This window comes from Sinohyriopsis cumingii, chromosome 9 (genome assembly GCF_028554795.1).
Source record: "Sinohyriopsis cumingii isolate HCF-2022 chromosome 9, ASM2855479v2, whole genome shotgun sequence".
Classification (NCBI taxonomy): Eukaryota; Metazoa; Mollusca; class Bivalvia; order Unionida; family Unionidae; genus Sinohyriopsis; species Sinohyriopsis cumingii.
In genome coordinates, this window is record NC_142969.1 from 118700986 (window position 1) to 118720526 (window position 19541).

General features: G+C 35.5%; 3 non-coding genes across 3 annotated transcripts; all 3 read left to right on the forward strand.

Moving 5' to 3' along the window:
• Positions 1-7722: 7722 nt before the first annotated feature.
• On the forward strand, positions 7723-7795 carry Trnaf-gaa (transfer RNA phenylalanine (anticodon GAA)). Its single transcript has one exon. It is a non-coding gene; the product is annotated as a tRNA-Phe (tRNA).
• Positions 7796-10780: 2985 nt separating this feature from the next.
• Positions 10781-10853, forward strand: Trnaf-gaa (transfer RNA phenylalanine (anticodon GAA)). The gene has a single exon. It is a non-coding gene; the product is annotated as a tRNA-Phe (tRNA).
• Positions 10854-13815: 2962 nt separating this feature from the next.
• Positions 13816-13888, forward strand: Trnaf-gaa (transfer RNA phenylalanine (anticodon GAA)). The gene has a single exon. It is a non-coding gene; the product is annotated as a tRNA-Phe (tRNA).
• The last annotated feature ends 5653 nt before the right edge of the window (positions 13889-19541 follow it).

Consider the following 19541-nt stretch of genomic DNA (forward strand, 5'->3'; position numbering starts at 1 on the left):
AAGACTGCCCTGATTTTGTATGCTACAAGTGTGGGGAGCAAGGCCATGTAGCAAAAAATTGCACAAGGCAAAGATGTGACAGTTGTGGAAGTTTTCCTCTTATGTGTACATGCAGGATATGCGACAAATGCCACAAAGAGGCGCAAACATGTATGTGTTACAGAGAGGCCATTGCAGGCATTCATTCGCAAGTTGATGATGATACGAGGGAAGACATATTGGAGTTACAGAGTGACGAAGATGATAAAGAAGAAATTGAGAATGCAAAAAAAGATAATGAGAGTGGAGAAAGTGGGGAAGAAAAAGAAAGAAGTGGAGTTGATATGACCAATGTAGAAATAGAATCTGAGGAAGTAAACAACAATCATACAATTGGAGATGGATCGGGGACAGATTCAGATGATGACAGGAAGATGGATGCAGACGTTGTTGAAAGATCAAACGAATCACGTACATGTCAAGCAAACGGTACTAATATCGAAAATTTCAAAGTAGTACAAAGGAGAAGGAGAAGGTTTAATCCAGTACCTAACATGAAGATGAATAGCATGCGACGAACACCTATGAAGAAATGATCAAACACTCAACATTTTTTAATACTTTCAATACACTCATCATAATCATGGCTTTAAATATTGTATCTCTAAATGTAAATGGCTTGCGTAATTTGAATAAACTAAAGTCTGTTTTAGAAATATTTAAAGAGAAAAGAGGCCATATTTTATTATTGCAAGAAACCTTTTGGGATGATGAGTTTGTTGAAAGTATTAGAGAAAATGAGATTTGGAATGGTGACATATTTTATAGTAATGCTGACAATAGGAGGGCAGGTGTTGCTGTTTTAGTAGTGAGAGAATTGAGAAATCAGGTGACACAAGAAATGATTGAAAAGGGTAGGATTTTACATCTTAAAATAGCTATTGATGATAAAGTGATTGATTTAATCAATATTTATGCTCCAAATGTTGTGAAGGAAAGGTTTAACTTTTTCATGAAGCTAAATACATATTTACATAACAGTACTAGTGATAGCACTATCCTGGCTGGTGATTTTAATACAACTTTAGCAGGTATTGATCGACATAACAAAGCCTTACATATTAATGATGTAGCAGTGCGTGAACTTTATAAAATTATTCATGATAGGAATATTACCGATTTATGGAGATCACGAAATCCTAGTACTCGTAGTTTCTCCAGAAAACAAGTTGTACTAGGCGAAATGAAGCAGAGTAGAATAGATTATTTTTTGATTTCCTCAAAATTGCACTCCAATGTGCAAAATATTTATTATGCAGATACATCCTTTAGTGATCATTCTTTTGTATACCTTAAACTAAATACCTGCAAAGTGGAAACAGGGCCCGGATTATGGATATTAAATAACAATGTTCTTTTTGAGGAAAAATATGTACAAAGAGTGAAATCAATTCTTACCGAGGGAAAAACTGACGAAATGTATTTCAGTGAACCACTCATTTGGTGGGATAATGTAAAATACAAAATTAAAAAATTTTCCCAAGTATACTGTACAAGAAGAAATAAGGAAAGATTACAAGAATACTTTACATTGCAAAATAAATTAAAATCATTTTCAGAAAAAGTCGCAAATAAAGAATCATATGACATTAACAAATATGAAGAACTAAAACACCAGCTAAGTGACTATGAAACTGATTTTTGTCGGGGTGCTATATTGAGATCTAAGGCCAAATGGGCAATTGAAAGCGATAGAAATACTAAATATTTTCTAAATCTTGAGAAATATCGACACAACAAAAATGTAATCAATGAATTGATTGATGATGATGGTGTAATTATTTCAAATACAAGCGGAATCTTAGATGAAATACATCAGTTTTATAGTCATTTATATTCTTCGGTAACTGTTGATGATAATTGTACTGATTCACTTTTAAATTTTGTAAACTGTTCTGTATCTGATGAGGATAAAGATATGTGTGATGCCATAATAACAGTTGATGAAATACATACAGCTATAAAAGGGATGGCTAAAAATAAAAGCCCCGGCCCGGACGGATTGACAGTAGAGTGGTAATGTAAATTTTATGATTGTATATATGATATTCTGTTGCACATCTTTCAGAGTGTTAAGAATGACAATATTATGTCGAGATCAATGAGATTTGGGGTTATATCACTTATTTATAAAAATAAGGGGGATAATAGAAGATTGCAAAATTGGCGTCCTATCAGTTTACTTAATGTAGATTATAAAATTTTGGCAAGGATTTTGTCTACACGTTTAAAAATGGTATTACCCAAAATTATTTCTCAAACTCAGACATGTTGTATAGTTGGGAGAGATATTGCTGATACTATAGTCACTGTAAGAGATATTATAGATATGGTTGAGAGAGACAATCTTGAGGGATATATCTTAAAAATTGATCAAGAAAAAGCGTTTGACAGAGTTTGCCACTCATATTTGATTTCTGTTTTACGAAAGTTCGGTTTTGGTGACAATTTTATTCAGTGGATAAAGATATTTTATAATGAAATTAAAAGTAGTGTTAAATGCAATGGTCATCTAACGAAACCCTTTTTAATTAAAAATTCAGTCAGACAAGGTTGTCCTATATCAGCAATGTTATATGTATTAGCAGCAGAACCCTTAGGACTCGCTATCAAAGCAAATCCCACTATCAAAGGTATTCCACTCCCACTGTCTAGTAATACAAGTAAAGTTTTTCAACATGCAGATGATACAACCTTGACATTAGCGGACACACAATCCATTAATCAATCTTTTAATGTACTTGACTTGTATTGTAAAGGATCTGGTGCAAAGGTGAACAAGGAAAAGACAGAACTTCTGTGTATTGGATCTGGTAAACTTACTGATGATTATTGCAAACAATTACAAATTCAAATGTGTGATCACGTCATCTTAATTTTGGGAGCTTATGTTGGAAAATGTGCAAAGTTATGTGAGCAACTGAACTGGAATGATAGATTGTCTAAAATTAAAAACTTATTACAACTGTGGTCACAGAGATATTTGACAATACAAGGAAAAGTAACAGTTGTTAATAACTTATTAGTTTCTAGAGTATTGTACATAGTGTCAGTTCAGCCTCTTCCTGATATGATTGCTGATGAATTGAAGCAATTATTTCTCAGATTTATCTGGTCAGGAAAGTCCCATTTGGTTCACTATTATACAATAATTGGTGATAAGCGAAATGGCGGACTACAGTTAACTGATATAAAGATGAAAATGTATGCATTCAGACTAAAATTTTTAAAAAGATACTTTGATGTGAATTGCCATGCTATGTGGAAAAATACCTTTGATCACTTTTTATCTACTGTCCTGAACATGAGGTTGACCAAAGAGTTGTTTCTCATGTCTTTAAATAAGCAACAATTGAATACCCTACCTATATTTTACAGAGAAATGTTTCATGCATGGGAAAAACTTAGAAATAATATCGATACAAATATTGATGTGAGGAATGTTTTTGAACAACCTCTCTTTTTAAATCCTAATATTACATGTGCTGGTAAAACGTTGTTTTTCGCAGAATTTATAGAAGCAGGAATTGTTCGTGTTCAGGATATTACATATGAATTTGTACCTGGAATACTACCTTATAGAGCTATTCAAGAAATGATATACAAATCAAATTCTGAGATCAAAACAGATAAGATAAAAAAAGACTATAATTGCATAATAGAAAGTATACCATTAGGCTGGAGAAATATTGTTGCAACAGAGTCAAAACCCACTGTAACCAATGGGAGAAATAATATGTTTCTCAGAGTTGATACAAAATTATATGACCTCTGTTTATGTACAACACAACTATTTTACAAGCTTTTATGTACGTTGATTTTTCAAGAACCAGCTTCTGTTTCCTTTTGGAGTAAGATATTTAGTTTGGAAAAGCATAAATACTGGAAATTGATACACCTACCTTTCAAGACCCCAGATTGTATAGATTTGGATTACAGAATAATGCACAATCGAATATTTACAAAAGAGAGACTAAAATACTATGGCAAAATTGATAATGACTTATGTCCAGTGTGCCAGTTGGAAACAGAGGATTTATTTCACATGTTTTTGAAATGTCCTGAATTAAGCTCTTTTAAGAATTATATTGTATATATAGTTGAGATTCTTTTTAAAAATTGTAGAGTTGGTGTTCTCAATAGCACTTCTTTTGAACAAGTGCTCATGATAGGATATAACAAAGAAACAAAATCAGTAAATAGTTATTTTTTGAACTACATTCTGAGCATTGCTCGATTGTGCATTTACAAAAGAAGAAACATTATGTCTTTATTAGGGAAACAAATAGACATCGAAAGATTGTTCCAATATTTGACTAGAAAATATATATTATATGCGTATCAACATTACAAAGACAAAAATCAGACTTTGATTACGAAGTATTTTGTAAAAGATAATCCTTTAATGAGAATAGAAGAGGATAAAGTGTTTATTACATTGTAGAATCATTGTTTTGTACTATAGCATTACAAAATAAAATTTTAGAATCATTGTTCTGTAATATAGCTTAACAAAATACTATTGTAGAATCATTGTTTTGTAATATAGCATTACAAAATACTATTGTAGAACCATTATTTTGTAATATAGCATTACAAACTACTATGTACATACTGACTGTATATTTTTAACTTATATACTGTACAAAGGGTTTTTTAAATAAAGAAAGAAAAAAAAAAAAAAGCGTTAGACTGAAGATCTAAAGGCCCCCGGTTCAATCCCGGGTTCCGGCACGGAACATATCCGGCGGCTGGCAGGAATTTTTGTATTTTCTTTATAAAACCTCTTTTCATTTTAAAACTCGTTTAAACCATTTTAACAAATAAATATTTTTTTTAAAAGATTAAAAACGAAATAAAACAAACTTCCGACAAAACTCACTTTCACACTTTTGTTATCTCTATTATCGTTAGGTTCCTCCTCCTCCCTCCTCTCTCTCTCTCTCTCTCTCTCTCTCTCTCAAGAAAGTAAGAAATTGTTTTAAAACTTCTCAAGTGAGATGCAGAGTTTCCTTTTCCCACGCATATTCATGTTGTGAAGTAGTATAAAATAAAATGTAAAATAGAAAAATAAGTCTGGCGGAAAGTTTCCTACGATTACAATCAAGAATCCCTTAAGAGTTGCAGCGTATTAAAAATAAGCTTATCGATTGCAGATATTGTAAAATATTACTGCAATCGCCCATATTTGGTTTAAATTTGATTCTCAAACGTTCGATCGGAAATTCCGTTTAATATTATGTTTGCGTTTTCAACTGGTATAATTGTGAAGGTGCCATGTGAGTGGATTCCATGGCTTGAAAGAATATATATCTAAACATCTATTCGTATAATACATATGTAAACATGGAAGAATTTTACTTTGTATGACTATACTGATAGCATGGACTATCGATTTTCTGATTTCAAACGCCTCTTGTGCAATTGTTCTTAGCTAAAGGACATTTATCCTTGCAACTAGAGACTCACATAAACATGCATAGACATAATACATTGAAAGAAGACCTCTCTTTCCTAAATGTGCTTGATTTCCGGCCGAGTCATACCAAAGACGTAACAAAATTATAGTACTAACCTCTGCTTGGCATGGCGCTCAGCTTAAGATTTTAGTAATAGGACTGGTCGACTTGGTGTCACGATAATGTGACTGGGTGGAACATCATGCTACATGTCTGCGACATGATGCCCCCAGTGCTAGGCATCACTATAAAGAGCCACTGTAGACATCCTAGCGATATGACAAAATAATTCTTAAAGTTGCGTTTCAATTCTAAATCACACACACACACATACACACACACACACACACACAGAGTGTACGTCTCTCTTTCTCTCTCATTAATGTGTTTCATTTTCATTGAAGTATTTTGCACAGAAATATGAGCATTCTTTAGAAGAATAATGTTTTCATTTAATGAGCAAATAACAAATTCTTTGGTTTTTATTATACTGAGGAAATTGCTTGATTTTATTACAAGTTTAGGCTGTGATCATGCCTTGTTAAGTAAATTTGATAAAGAAATACTAAATTTCAGTTAAATGCCCATTGTAATTCATAAGAGTTTCATTTCCATTCTATATTCCATGGTGATTACTTGTATGTCAAAGCAACGACTTTGATTATGTTTCAAAGAAGCAATAGCGACGATTTACAATTATTGCGGACGTAGCTTCCTTTGATTTTGTTGTGAACCGTTCAGTATCTGAGACATTATCTTTCACTAGTGTCTTGATCACATTGAAAACTTTTCATCAGCATTGGTCTCTATAAATATTACTATCTGTTACAAAATCTAAATATTATTACAAATTATGTTACATTAAAATAGCCCAAGTGTCCATTCTTGTGAAAAACCTGTCAAAGGTAATGATCGTCGTTTGAACCTTAAAAAAATTATAATATTAGATTTAGGATAAGGTTCAATAAGATGTTAATCCTTTATATGACAGCACACGCATTCCTAGTTTTACTAGCAGTAAGCCACGCGGCAAAGAGTCAAAGGATTCAGATGGACCCATTAAGACTATGTCATTATTGGAGATTGTTTGAAAGGTTGCTCGAGAATCTAATACCTGCCACCATAGTTCATACTCGAGTTACCTGGTATGGCAGACAGTTCTTTTGTTTGCATTGGGGCGGGGGGGGGGGAGTAAATGATCCAGTTTCTTCAATGTATGCAACGGGGTGAGGTAGGGAGGTGATCTTTCTCCTTTGTTGTATAGTCTATACTTTTAAGAAATATATCTTAAGCTGGGTGAGTGTGACGCGGGAATACAGTTGACTGCAAATGTGTTACTTCTTAACACTTTTAGTTTTGCTGGTGATGTGTTATTGGTAAGTTCTTCTGTCGCAGGTTGAAGGAAGTTATTGCAGATAAATTGACAGGTATAAATATGACATTTACATGATTTCAATCCTATTGCTGCGTATTGTACTTCGATGCTGTTTGGATAAACGCTAGTGAATGTATGAAAAGAAACATGGTTATTGACTATAATAACTGTCTTCGTCTGCTATCAAGCCTTCTGAGACGGAGGAGTGCCTCCATCATGTTTGTAAACTACAATGCATTTAGTGCTGAAGAATCAATGAGAAAGTATGTGTTTTCAATCATGACAAGAATATGGGATAGTAAGAACTGCATTACGAAATCTTTCCGAAATTACGATATTCGTTTACATTCTCGGATTGTAGATATTTGGAACAAAGTACCCATTGAAATGTCTTACTTCATTTTGTTCTTAAGAATGCTTTTCCATTCTGTAGTTGTAGATGTGTCTATAGATTTGCACGTAAGACACCTATGATCTGTATTGTGGAGAATGCATTTATATTGTATATTTTAATTGACATGTATGGACAGCGCAATCGAAAATAAAGAATTCTTGTCTCATTTAAGGAGGTTTATTTTAGTGGTTGGCGTGTATGAAGATCGTTAAAGCTAGGGATGAGATTGGTGTGAATTTACTGCTTTTCTTGATGCTGCCTAGCAAACTGCCTTTATAGAATTGTGAAGACACAATTGAAACACTACCATTGATGTACAGTGGTCTATAAGTGGACTCTTAGAAGTGACTGACTTATTTGATAAGGTAGATGATCAAACTTGTCAGTGATGTGGATTTGATGCGCAGTGATAAATGCAATCTCACAAAGGTAAGTTGCGACAATTGTCAATGTCAGCCGGAATAGCTCAGTTGGGAGAGCGTTAGACTGAAGATCTAAAGGCCCCCGGTTCAATCCCGGGTTCCGGCACGGAACATATCCGGCGGCTGGCAGGAATTTTTGTATTTTCTTTCTAAAACCTCTTTTCATTGTAAAACTCGTTTAAACCATTTTTACAAATAAATATTTTTTTTAAAAGATTAGAAAGGAAATAAAACAAACTTCCGACAAAACTCACTTTCACACTTTTGTTATCTCTATTATCGTTAATTTCCTCCTCCTCCCTCCTCTCTCTCTCTCTCTCTCTCTCTCTCTCTCTCTCTCTCTCTCTCTCTCAAGAAAGTAAGAAATTGTTTTAAAACTTGTCAAGTGAGATGCAGAGTTTCCTTTTCCCACGCATATTCATGTTGTGAAGTAGTATCAAACAAAATGTAAAATAGAAAAATAAGTCTGGCGGAAAGTTTCCTACGATTACAATCAAGAATCCCTTAAGAGTTGCAGCGTATTAAAATTAAGCTTATCGATTGCAGATATTGTAAAATATTACTGCAATCGCCCATATTTGGTTTAAATTTGATTCTCAAACGTTGGATCGGAAATTCCGTTTAATATTATGTTTGCGTTATCAACTGGTATAATTGTGAAGGTGCCATGTGAGTGGATTCCATGGCTTGAGAGAATATATATCTAAAGATCTATTCGTATAATACATATGTAAACATGGAAGAATTTTACTTTGTATGACTATACTGATAGCATGGACTATCGATTTTCTGATTTGAAACGCCTCTTGTGCAATTGTTCTTAGCTAAAGGACATTTATCCTTGCAACTAGAGACTCACATAAACATGCATAGACATAATACATTGAATGAAGACCTCTCTTTCATAAATGTGCTTGATTTCTGGCCGAGTCATACCAAAGACGTAACAAAATTATAGTACTAACCTCTGCTTGGCATGGCGCTCAGCTTAAGATTTTAGTAATAGGACTGGTCGGCTTGGTGTCACGATAATGTGACTGGGTGGAACATCATGCTACATGTCTGCGACATGATGCCCCCAGTGCTAGGCATCACTATAAAGAGCCACTGTAGACATCCTAGCGATATGACAAAATAATTCTTAAAGTTGCGTTTCAATTCTAAATCACACACACACACACAGATACACACACAGACACACACACACACACACACACACAGAGTGTACGTCTCTCTTTGTCTCTCATTAATGTGTTTCATTTTCATTGAAGTATTTTGCACAGAAATATGAGCATTCTTTAGAAGAATAATGTTTTCATTTAATGAGCAAATAACAAATTCTTTGGTTTTTATTATGCTGAGGAAATTGCTTGTTTTTATTACAAGTTTAGGCTGTTATCATGCCTTGTCAAATAAATTTGATAAAGAAATACTAAATTTCAGTTAAATGCCCATTGTAATTCATAAGAGTTTCATTTCCATTCTATATTCCATGGTGATTACTTGTATGTCAAAGCAACGACTTTGATTATGTTTCAAAGAAGCAATAGCGACGATTTACAATTATTGCGGACGTAGCTTCCTTTGATTTTGTTGTGAACCGTTCAGTATCTGAGACATTATCTTTCACTAGTGTCTTGATCACATTGAAAACTTTTCATCAGCATTGGTCTCTATAAATATTACTATCTGTTACAAAATCTAAATATTATTACAAATTATGTTGCATTAAAACAGCCCAAGTGTCCATTCTTGTGAAAAAATTGTCAAAGGTAAAGATCGTCGTTTGAACCTTAAAAAAATTATAATATTAGATTGAGGATAACGTTGAATAAGATTTTAATCCTTTATATGACAGCACGCGCATTCCTAGTTTTACTAGTAGTAAGGCACGTGGCAAAGAGTGAAAGGCGTTAGATGGACCCATTTAGACTATGACATTATTGGAGATTGTTTGAAAAGTTGCTCGAGAATCCAATTCCTTCCACCATAGTTCATACTCGAGTTAACTGGTATGGCAAACAGTTCTTTTGTTTGCATTGGGGCGGGGGGTGGGGAGTACATGATCCAGTTTCTTCAATGTATTCAACGGGGTGAGGTAGGGAGGTGATCTTTCTCCTTTGTTGTTTAGTCTATACTTTTAAGAAATATATCTTAAGCTGGGTGAGTGTGACGCGGGAATACAGTTGACTGCAAATGTGTTACTTTTTAACACTTTTAGTTTTGCTGGTGATGTGTTATTGGTAAGTTCTTCTGTCGCAGGTTGAAGGAAGTTATTGCAGATAAATTGACAGGTATAAATATGACATTTACATGATTTCAATCCTATTGCTGCGTATTGTACTGCGATGCTGTTTGGATAAACGTTAGTGAATGTATGAAAAGAAACATGGTTATTGACAACAATAACTGTCTTCGTCTGCTATCAAGCCTTCTGAGACGGAAGAGTGCCTCCATCATGTTTGTAAACTACGATGCATTTAGTGTTGAAGAATTAACGAGAAAGTATGTGTTTTCAATGATCACAAGAATATGGGATAGTGAGAACTGCATTACGAAATCTTTCCGAAATTACGGTTTTCGTTTACATTCTCGGATTGTAGATATTTGGAACAAAGTACCCATTGAAATGTCTTACTTCATTTTGTTCTTAACAATGATTTTCCATTCTGTAGTTGTAGATGTGTCTATAGATTTGCACGTAAGACACCTATGATCTGTATTGTGGAGAATGCATTTATATTGTATATTTTAATTGACATGTATGGACAGCGCAATCGAAAATAAAGAATTCTTGTCTCATTTAAGGAGGTTTATTTTAGTGGTTGGCGTGTATGAAGATCTTTAAAGCTAGGGATGAGATTGGTGTGAATTTACTGCTTTTCTTGATGTTGCCTAGAAAATTGCTTTTATAGAATTGTGAAGACACAGTTGAAACACTACTATTGATGTACAGTGGTCTATAAGTGGACTTTTAGAAGTGACTGACTTATTTGATAAAGTAGATGATCAAACTTGTCAGTGATGTGGATTTGGTGCGCAGTGATAAATGCAATCTCACATAGGTAAGTTGCGACAATTGTCAATGTCAGCCGGAATAGCTCAGTTGGGAGAGCGTTAGACTGAAGATCTAAAGGCCCCCGGTTCAATCCCGGGTTCCGGCACGGAACATATCCGGCGGCTGGCAGGAAGTCTTGTATTTTCTTTATAAAACCTCTTTTCATTTTAAAACTCGTTTAAACCATTTTAACAAATAAATATTTTTTAAAAGATTAAAAAGGAAATAAAACAAACTTCCGACAAAACTCACTTTCACACTTTTGTTATCTCTATTATCGTTAGGTTCCTCCTCCTCCCTCCCCTCTCTCTCTCTCTCTCTCTCTCTCTCTCACAACAAAGTAAGAAATTGTTTTGAACCTTGTGAAGTGAGATGCAGAGTTTCCTGTTTCCCACGCATATGCATGTTGTGAAGTAGTATAAAATAAAATGTAAAATAGAAAAATAAATCTGGCGGAAAGTTTGATACGATTACAATCAAGAATTCCTTAAGAGTTACAGCGTCTTATAATTAAGCTTATCGATTGCAGATATTGTAAAATATTACTGCAATCGCCCATATTTAGTTTAAATTTGATTCTCAAACGTTCGATCGGAAATTCCGTTTAATATTATGTTTGCGTTTTCCACTGGTATAATTGTGAAGGTTCCATGTGAGTGGATTCCATGGCTTGAAAGAATATATATCTAAACATCTATTCGTATAATACATATGTAAACATGGAAGAAGTTTACTTTGTATGACTATACTGATAGAATGGACTATCGATTTTCTGATTTGAAACGCCTCTTGTGCAATTGTTCTTAGCTAAAGGACATTTATCCTTGCAACTAGAGACTCACATAAACATGCATAGACATAATACATTGAAAGAAGATCTCTCTTTCCTAAATGTGCTTGATTTCCGGCCGAGTCATACCAAAGACGTAACAAAATTAAAGTACTAACCTCTGCTCGGCATGGCGCTCAGCTTAAGATTTTAGTAATAGGACTGGTCAGCTTGGTGTCACGATAATGTGACTGGGTGGAACATCATGCTACATGTCTGCGACATGATGCCCCCAGTGCTAGGCATCACTATAAAGAGCCACTGTAGACATCCTAGCGATATGACAAAATAATTCTTAAAGTTGCGTTTCAATTCTAAATCACACACACACACACATACACACACAGACACACACACACACACACACAGAGTATACCTCTCTCTCTGTCTCTCATTAATGTGTTTCATTTTCATGGAAGTATTTTGCACAGAAATATGAGCATTCTTTAGAAGAATAATGTTTTCATTTAATGATCAAATAACAAATTGTTTGGTTTTTATTATACTGAGGAAATTGCTTGTATTTATTACAAGTCTTGGCTGTGATCATGCCTTGTTAAATAAATTTGATAATGAAATACTAAATTTCAGTTAAATGCCCATTGTATTTCATAAGAGTTTCATTTCCATTCTATATTCCATGGTGATTACTTGTATGTCAAAGCAACGACTTTGATTATGTTTCAAAGAAGCAATAGCGACGATTTACAATTATTGCGGACGTAGCTTCCTTTGATTTTGTTGTGAACCGTTCAGTATCTGAGACATTGTCTTTCACTAGTGTCTTGATCACATTGAAAACTTTTCATCAGCATTGGTCTCTATAAATATTACTATCTGTTACAAAATCTAAATATTATTACAAATTATGTTACAATAAAATAGCCCAAGTGTCCATTCTTGTGAAAAACCTGTCAAAGGTAATGATCGTCGTTTGAACCTTAAAAAAATTATAATATTAGATTTAGGATAACGTCCAATAAGATGTTAATCCTTTATATGACAGCACACGCATTCCTAGTTTTACTAGCAGTAAGCCACGCGGCAAAGAGTCAAAGGATTTAGATGGACCCATTTAGACTATGTCATTATTCGAGATTGTTTGAAAAGTTCCTCGAGAATCTAATACCTGCCACCATAGTTCATACTCGAGTTACCTGGTATGGGAAACAGTTCTTTTGTTTGCATTGGGGCGGGGTGGGGGGAGTACATGATCCAGTTTCTTCAATGTATTCAACGGGGTGAGGTAGGGAGGTGATCTTTCTCCTTTGTTGTTTAGTCTATACTTTAAAGAAATATATCTTTAGCTGGGTGAGTGTGACGCGGGAATACAGTTGACTGCAAATGTGTTACTTCTTAACACTTTTAGTTTTGCTGGTGATGTGTTATTGGTAAGTTCTTCTGTCGCAGGTTGAAGGAAGTTATTGCAGATAAATTGACAGGTATAAATATGACATTTACATGATTTCAATCCTATTGCTGTGTATTGTACTGCGATGCTGTTTGGATGAACGTTAGTGAATGTATGAAAAGAAACATGGTTATTTACTATAAGAACTGTCTTCGTCTGCTATCAAGCCTTCTGAGACGGAAGAGTGCCTCCATCATGTTTGTAAACTACAATGCATTTAGTGTTGAAGAATGAATGAGAAGGTATGTGTTTTCAATGATGACAAGAATATCGGATAGTAAGAACTGCATTATGAAATCTTTCCGAAATTACGACATTTGTTTACATTCTCGGATTGTAGATATTTGGAACAAAGTACCCATTGAAATGTCTTACTTCATTTTGTTCTTAACAATGCTTTTCCATTCTGTAGTTGTAGATGTGTCTATAGATTTGCACGTAAGACACCTATGATCTGTATTGTGGAGAATGCATTTATATTGTATATTTTAATTGACATGTATGGACAGCGCAATCGAAAATAAAGAATTCTTGTCTCATTTAAGGAGGTTTATTTTAGTGGTTGGCGTGTATGAAGATCGTTAAAGCTAGGGATGAGATTGGTGTGAATTTACTGATTTTCTTGATGCTGCCTAGAAAGCTGCTTTTATAGAATTGCGAAGACACAATTGAAACACTACTATTGATGTACAGTGGTCTATAAGTGTACTTTTAGAAGTGACTGACTTATTCTATAAGGTAGATGATCAAACTTGTCAGTGATGTGGATTTGGTACGCAGTGATAAATGCAATCTCACATAGGTAAGTTGCGACAATTGTCAATGTCAGCCGGAATAGCTCAGTTGGGAGAGCGTTAGACTGAAGATCTAAAGGCCCCCGGTTCAATCCCGGGTTCCGGCACGGAACATATCCGGCGGCTGGCAGGAATTTTGTATTTTCTTTCTAAAGCCTGTTTTCAATTTAAAACTCGTTTAAACCATTTTAACAAATAAATATTTTTTAAAAGATTAAAAAGGTAATAAAACAAACTTCCGACAAAACTCACTTTCACACTTTTGTTATCTCTATTATCGTTAGTTTCCTCCTCCTCCCTCCCCCTCTCCCTCTCTCTTCTCTCTCTATCTCTCTCTCTCTCTCTCTCTCTCTCTCTCTCTCTCTCAACAAAGTAAGAAATTGTTTTAAAACTTGTCAAGTGAGATGCAGAGTTTCCTGTTTCCCACGCATATGCATGTTGTGAAGTAGTATAAAATAAAATGTAAAATAGAAAAATTAATCTGGCGGAAAGTTTGATACGATTACAATCAAGAATTCCTTAAGAGTTGCAGCGTATCATATTTAGGCTTATCGATTGCAGATATTTTAAAATATTATTGCAATCGCCCATATTTGGTTTAAATTTGATTCTCAAACGTTCGATCGGAAACTCCGTTTAATATTATGTTTGCGTTTTGAACTGATCTTTATTGTGTAGGATGCATTTATATTGTATATTTTAATTGACATGTATGGACAGCACAATTGGTTTTTATTATACTGAGGAAATTGCTTGTTTTTATTACATGTTTAGGCTTTGATGATGCATTGTTAAATAAATTTGATAAAGAAATACTAAATTTCAGTTAAATGCCCATTGTAATTCATAAGAATTTCATATCCATTATATATTCCATGGTGATTACTTTTGTGTCAAAGCAACGACTTTGAGTATGTTTCAAGGAAGCAATCGCGACGATTTACAATTATTACGGACGTGGCTTCACTTGATTTTTTTGTGAACCGTTCAGTATCTGAGACATTATCTTTCACTAGTGTCTTGATCACATTGAAAACTTCTTCATCAGCATTGGTGTCTATAAAGGTTACTATCTGTTACAAAATCTAAATATTATTACAAATTATGTTACATTAAACTTGCCCAAGTGTCCATTCCTGTGAAAAACCTGTCAAAGGTACTGATTGTCGTTTGAATCTTAAAAAATTTTAATAATATTAGATTTAGGATAACGTTCAATAAGATGTTAATCCTTTATATGACAGCACACGCATTGGTAGTTATCTACCAGTAAGGCACGTGGCAAAGAGTCAAAGGCTTTAGATGGACCCATTTAGACTATGTCATCATTGGACATTGTTTGAAAAGTTGCTTGAAAATCAAATTCCTGCCACCATAGTTCATACTCGAGTTTCCCGCTATGGCAAACAGTTGTTTTGTTTGCATTGGGAGAGTACATTATCCAGTTTCTTCAATGTGTGCCGGGGTGAGGTAGGGAGGTGATCTTTCTCCTTTGTTGTTTAGTCTATACTTTTAAGAAATAGATCTTAAGCTGGGTCACTGTGACGCGGGAATATAGTTGACTCCAAATGTGTTACTTCTTAACACTTTTAGTTTTGCTGGTGATGTGTCATTGGTAAGTTCTTCTGTCGCAGTTTGAAGGAAATTATTGCGGATAAATTGACAGGTATAAATATGACATTTACATGATTTAGATCTTATTGCTGCGAATTGTACTGCACATGCTCTTTGGAAAAACGTTAGTGAATGTATGAAAATTTACTTGGTTATTGACTATAATAACTGTCTTCGTCTGCTATTAAGCCTTCCGGGACGGAAGAGTGTCTGCATGATATTTGTAAACTACAATGCATTTAATGTTGAAGAATTAATGAGAAAGTATGTGTTTTCAATGATGACAAGAATATGGGATGGCAAGATCTGTATTAGGAAATCTTTCCAAAATTACGATATTCATTTACATTCTCGGATTATAAATATTTGGAACAAAGTACCCATTGAAAGATCTTACTTCATTTTGTTCTTAACAATGCTGTACCATTCTGTAGTTGTAGATGTGTCTATACATTTGCACGTAAGACACCTTTGATCTTTATTGTGCATTCATATTGTATATTTTAATTGACATGTTTGGACCGCGCAATCTAAAATAAAGAATTCTTGTCTTATTTAAGGCGGTTTATTTTAGTGGTTGGCGTGTATGAAGATCGTTAAAGCTAGCGATGAAATTCGTGTGAATTTACTGATTTTCTCGGTGCTGCCTAGAAAACTGGTTTTTTTTTTTCAATTCTGAAGATACATTTGAAAACTACTGGTGTACAATGGTCTATAAGTGGACTTTAGAAGTGACTGAATTGTTTGATAAAGTAGATGATCAAATTTGTCAGTTATGTGGATGAGGTGTGCCGTGTTAAATGCAATCTCACATAGGTAAGTTGCGACAATTGTCAATGTCAAGCAGAATAGCTGATTTGGGAGAGCGTTAGACCGAAGATCTAAAGGCCCCCGGTTCAATCACGGGTTCCGGCACGGAACATATCCGGCGGCTGGCAGGATCTTTTGTATTTTCTTTCTAAAACCTCTTTTCATTTTAAAACTCATTTAAACCATTTTAATAAACGAATATTCTTTACAAGATTAAAAGGAAATAAAACAATCTTCTGACAAGACTCATTTTAATCTCTTTTGATCTGTATTATCGTTAGGAGCATCCTCCCTCTCTCTCTCTCGCAACAAAGTAAGAAATTGTTTTAAAACTTGTCCAGTGAGATGCAGAGTTTCCAGTTTCCTACGTATATGCATGGTTTGAAGTATCTCAAAATGAAATGTAAAATAGAAAAATAAGTCTGGCGGAAAGTGTTTTACGATTATAATCAAGAATCTCTTAGGATTTGCAGCGCATTATAATTCCCCATCGTTAATCTTATCAATTTCTGATATTGTAATCGCCCCTTTTTGGTTTAATTTTGATTCTAAAACGTTCGATTGGAAATTCCAAAGGACGAAAACTAGCTTTAGTGCCTTACAAACGATGGATGGAATACCATCGTTGGCAAGAACAACGAATCCCGCATTTGTCTCTGAATCCCAATTTCAGCGACATGTCTCAGTTAAAACACGAATTGCAGTCGTTGATGGATCGCCACGATTTGTTGTTCTGCAGCTCTTTCACCAGAAAGCTTCGACAAAACGGCTCTACCCACTCTGAAAGATTTTAAGACCTTGATGAAAAGTCCAGCACCACCACCACCAGTACTGCAGCCAGTTACCAGGACAGAAAATGGAGAAGAAGAAGAAGAAGGGTTTCAAACTTCGCCAGACAAAGTACGCAAGTTAACAACACCACCTACATCGAGAATTGGATGGATTAAAAAGTTGATGGCTACCCCTTCATCATCAGAAGAGAAAATGAAGGTGAAGAACGAAGTGAAGCAAGAACCGATTACCCCTGTTCAGACATCCTCCTCCTCGACACATATCGTCGGCCGCACACGCAAAGCATTACAAACCAAGAAAATACCACACGAGAAAAAGAGTAGCATCAGCGAAGAGTGGATGACTTATTAACAAGCCAAAAAATGGATTAGATTTTAGCCAGCATTTACTACAATCCATCCCATCCTGAAGGTTACGGAGGAGTTCAGAAATTGTATCGTGCTGCCAAAACCCAGCTGAAAAGTCTCCGTTTACCTCGAGTGCATCGATGGTTACAAGAACAAGCTACCTACACTTTACACAAAACCATTTAACGCAAGTTTTCCAGAAGTCGCACCCAAGTGGAAGGCATCGATCATCAATGACAAGCCGATTTAGCCGATTAATCCCATTTGGCTAGCTATAATCGTGGCTACAAATATTTGTATTGTGTCATCGACGTCTTTTCCAAATTTGCCTGGGTCGTGCCATTGACTTCCAAATCGATCAGCGAGTTATTGAGAGCCCTGCAACGGGTGTTGAAACAAAGCGGTTGTCACCCTCTTCGATGGCAAACGGACAAAGGTACCGAATTTCTGAACCAAGCTTTCCAAAAAATATTAAAGAAACGTGACATTCATTTTTTTACTACCGTGAATCCTGAAAACAATGCCAGCATCGTGGAACGTTTTCAACGAACTTTGAAAGAACGCATGTGGAAATATTTTACTCATCACCACACTCTGAAGTACATCGACATCTTACTGCACCTGGTACAAGCATACAACCAATCTTACCATCGAAACATTGGACGTGCCCCGCAAGATGTGACTCCCGGCAACGAAGTACTGGTTTCTGACCGCCTGTTTGGTGTGTCCCCGACGGTGGCTGTCCCCAAGAAAGGTGAAGTGTTGGCGGTGAGAGATTGTGTGCGCATTGGCAAAACTAAACGCATTGTTTCGTGTCACTGGATGAGTTCATGGCCGTCTTCCTGCCGTCTATAAATTGGAATACATGAACGGAGAAGTATTAAAAGGAACGTTTTACTTGCCTGAGTTACAACGTGTCACCAAAAAAGAAGAAGACGTGTACGACATCGAAAGCATTCTCGAACGCAGAACCCGTAAAGTGGGAAAAAGACGTGTCAAAGAAGTCAAACTGCGTTGGAAAGGATATACACATAGTTTTGATTATTGGATCGACGCTTCGCAAGTCATCGACTATAAAAAGAAGTGCCCATCATGCCCTTTCACACACCTCGGCTACCGCTACCAATGCAGCGACCACTCCTTCACCCAGTTCTTCTCTGCAAGATTTACAGAACAACCCTTGTGGGTGTGGTGTGGAGAACGTTTGACTAAAACGCAAATCGTCTTTTTCTGCCAAATCTTTATGGTCTAATGTGTCTTCGATGCAGCCATTACCAATTTGACTTTGCAACCAGGAGACAAACAATTGTGGTCTATTTTATTGAGCAGTGGCATTGGTTACCTTCTTCCTAATCCATCACTGAAATTCTCTTTCAACGGGAACAACGGAAATCTTGTGTCCAGTGCCAGTCACCACTCCAAAAACAACAACAACAACAACCCTATTTTGGGAACTCCTCTGACTTCAAGTAACCCATCGGACAGCCACAGAACTCTGGAATTATGAGCCACCATAACCAATTTTACTTAATTTTACCCAGTGACAATTCCATGGAGGTGTTTCCCAACAACACTTTGTGCTGTTACACGGCCAAGTTACCTCAGGCCATCCAATTATCCTATTTTGAAGTGGCTTTAGTGGAAATCATTCACCTGACCCAAGTCTTCAATGTCCTTCCAAATCAAAATGTTTTTTCAGTGGAAGTTCATGACCAGCAAATGCAAAAGTACTTGAATACCCATGGAAAATATGATAAGAAAACACATAACTCAGAAACTCAAAAGTCGACCTATCACTTGATTATTCCTCCAGGCTATTATTTTAGTGGTCAACATTTGGTGAACACCATTGAATCCAGGTTTAATGTAGTGTTTCTTAAAGCTCTGTAGAGTGTCAGAAAAAGTGTCACCCTTGAGTACCATTAAGTGGCTCGACGCTTCCTGGTGAAATTTCCTGAGGGGAGAAAAATGTTGTCCATTTCATTTTGTCCTGAATTGTGTGACATCTTGGGCGGGGACATGGAGATGAGAAAGAAAGTAGAGGAAAGAGGCGAATTAGTAGTCATTTCCGACAACGATTATTTTTCGTTCCCCAGTAGAACTGAATCAAGGACTGAATTTTATCGTTGTGTACTCCGATAAGGTGGAGTACAACGTGGTGGGACACACCTCCGTACCGTTACTGCGTGTCATTCCT